Source organism: Trichechus manatus, unplaced genomic scaffold (genome assembly GCF_000243295.1).
Source record: "Trichechus manatus latirostris isolate Lorelei unplaced genomic scaffold, TriManLat1.0 scaffold00027, whole genome shotgun sequence".
In the NCBI taxonomy this organism is placed as follows: Eukaryota; Metazoa; Chordata; class Mammalia; order Sirenia; family Trichechidae; genus Trichechus; species Trichechus manatus.
Genome location: NW_004443963.1, coordinates 20,988,123 through 20,991,010, shown reverse-complemented (window position 1 = coordinate 20,991,010; position 2,888 = coordinate 20,988,123).

The following is a 2,888-nucleotide window of genomic DNA, read 5'->3' as shown; positions in this document are numbered from 1 at the left end:
GTATTTGTATCACCACCTCGCTCCATGGACTAGCAGTGACCTCTTTACTGCTGGAAGCAGAGTCATCAACGTCTTTATGACTAACCAGACTTGAGAACCAATTTAGAAAACTCATCCTTACAATTTTGTTTCTCTAGAACCACTTCCGGTACCAAATGTCTTAGGCTGGGTTCTCTAGAGAAGCAAAATCAGTAAAGTGTGTAAATATATATAGACAGAGAGATTATATCAAGGAAACAGCTCATGCAATTGTAGAGGCTAGAATGTCCCAAGTCCGTAGATCAGGGTAGAGGCTTCTCCCAAGTCACACAGCTGCAGAAGCGGGCAAGCCCAAGATCGGAAGGTCGGAGAGCAGGGCTCCCACTCACAGGCTGTGCAGATCGATGAATCCCAGGTTCGGCAGATAAGCTGACAGCTCAAGTCCCAAGAACAGGAGATGAGACGACAGGAAGCAGCCACAGGACCCAGAGAGAGCAAAAAGCCAGAACATCTGCTTATATACAGATGTGAGCCACACCCCCCAAGGACACTCCCTTTCATCTGATTGGCTACTCACAGTATATTCAATCATGTGAGTGATTACATTAAAACACAGAGAATCATGGCCCAGCCAAGTTGACATACAATCTTAACCATCACATGCCCTTTATTATGTTGAGGAATTTCCCTTCTGTACATATTTTATTGAGAGTTTTTATCAGGAATTGGTGTTGGACTTCCTCAAATGTCTTTTCTGCATCGATTGAGATAATCATGTAATTCTCTTTTTCTCTTTTATTTATGTGGTGAATTATGTTAATTGATTTTCTAATGTCAAAACATCATTGCATACCTGGTATGAGTCCCACTTGGTCGAGGTGTATTATTTTTTATATGATTCTAACTTCTATTTGGAAACCCTGGTGGCATAGAGATGAAGAGCTACGACTGCTAACCAAAAGATTGGCAGTTCAAATCCACCAGGCACTCCATGGAAACTCTATGGGGCAGCTCTACTCTGTCCTATAGGGTTGCTATGAGTTGGAATCGATTCTACAGCAAAAGGTTTTTTTTTTTTTTTTTAATTCTATTTGCTAGAATTTTGTTGAGAATTTTTGCATCTATATTCATGAGAGATATGGTCTGCAATATTCTTTTTTTGTGGTGTCTTTGCCTGGTTTTGGTATCAGGGTTATGCTGGCTACATAGAATGAATTCGGAAGTATCCCTTCCTTTTCAATATTCTGAAATAGTTTGAATACTACTGGTGTGAGCTTTTCTCTGAATGCTTGGTAGAATTCTCCAGTGAAACTATCTGGGCCGGGGTTGTTTTTATTGGGAGTTTTTTTATTACCTTTTCAATCTCTTCTCTTGTTATGGGTCTGTGTTCAGATTTTTGACCTCAGTTTGTTAGTTTAGGTAGGTCATGTTTTTCCAGAAATTTGCCCACTTCCTGTAGGTTTTCAAATTTGTTGGAGTATAGTTTTTCATAGTAGTCTGTTACGATCCTTTTTATTTCAGTTGGATCAGTTGTAACATCTATCATTTCACTTCTTATTTGGGTTATTTGCATCCTCACCTGTTTTTCTTTTGTCAGTTTAGCCAATGGTTTGTTGATTTTGTTGATCCTTTCAAAGAACCAACTTTTAGTTTTGTTGACTCTTTCTATTGTGTTTCTGTTTTCTATTTCATATATTTGTGCTGTGATCTTTATTGTTTCCTTTCTTCTGGTGCTTGTGGGCATCTTTTGCTGTTCTCTTTCTATTTGTTCGAGTTGTATAGCTAATGTTTTAATTTTGCCCCTTTCTTCTTTTTTGATGTGTGCATCTCTTGCTATAAACGGACCTCTGAGCACTGCCTTGCTGTGTCCCAAAAGTTTTGATATAATGTGTTTTCATTCTCATTTGATTCTAGGAATTTTTTTGTTCCATCTTTGATTTCTTCTATTATCCAGGGGTTTTTAAGCAAGGTGCTATTTAGTTTCAATGTATTTGATTTTTTTGTCTTGCTCTTCATTTCATTAATTTTTACTTTTATGGTGTTGTGATCAGAGAAGATGCTTTGTATTATATCCAAGTTTTGGACTTTGTTGAGTGTTGCTTTGTGGCCTAAGATGTGGTCTATTCAGAACATTTCATGTGCATTGGGAAAGAATATATACTTTGCTGCTGTTGGGTGGAGTGTTCTATATATGCCTATGAGGTCAAGTTGGTTGATTGTGGCCTTTTGATCTTCTGTATCTTTGTTGAGTGTCTTTCTAGATGTTTTGTCTTTTACTGACAGTGGTGTGTTGAGGTCTTCTACTATTATTATGCTATTGCCAATTTCTCTTTTCAGTGCTGTTGGTTTGTTTTATGTATTTTGGAGCCCTGTCATTGGGTGCGTAGAAATTTATTATGGTTATGTCCTCATGGTGGATTGTCACTTTGATCATTACATAACATCCTTCCTTGTCTTTTAGGGGTCCTGGTGGCACAGTGGTTAAGAACTCAGCTGCTGACCAAAAGGTTGGCAGTTCAAATCCACCAACAGCTCTTTGGAAACCCTATGGGGCAGTTCTACTCCATCCTATAGGGTCACTATGAGTCAGAATCAATTCTGTGGCAATGGGTTTTTTGTCTTTTATGGAGTATTTTGTTTTAAAACCTATTTTATCTGAAAGTAATATTGTCACTCCTGCTCTTTTATGGTTACTGTTTACTTGTTATATTTTTTATCCTTTGATTTTTAATGTATTTCTAAATATGTGTCTCTTGTAGACAGCATATTGATAGGTCCTGTTTTTTTTATCCATTCTGTCACTTTCTGTCTCTTTATGTGTGTATTTAAGCCATTTAAGTTCAGTGTGATTATTGATAGGTGTGAGTTTATTGCTGTCATTTTGTAGTGCTTTTTTTTTTTTTTTTTTT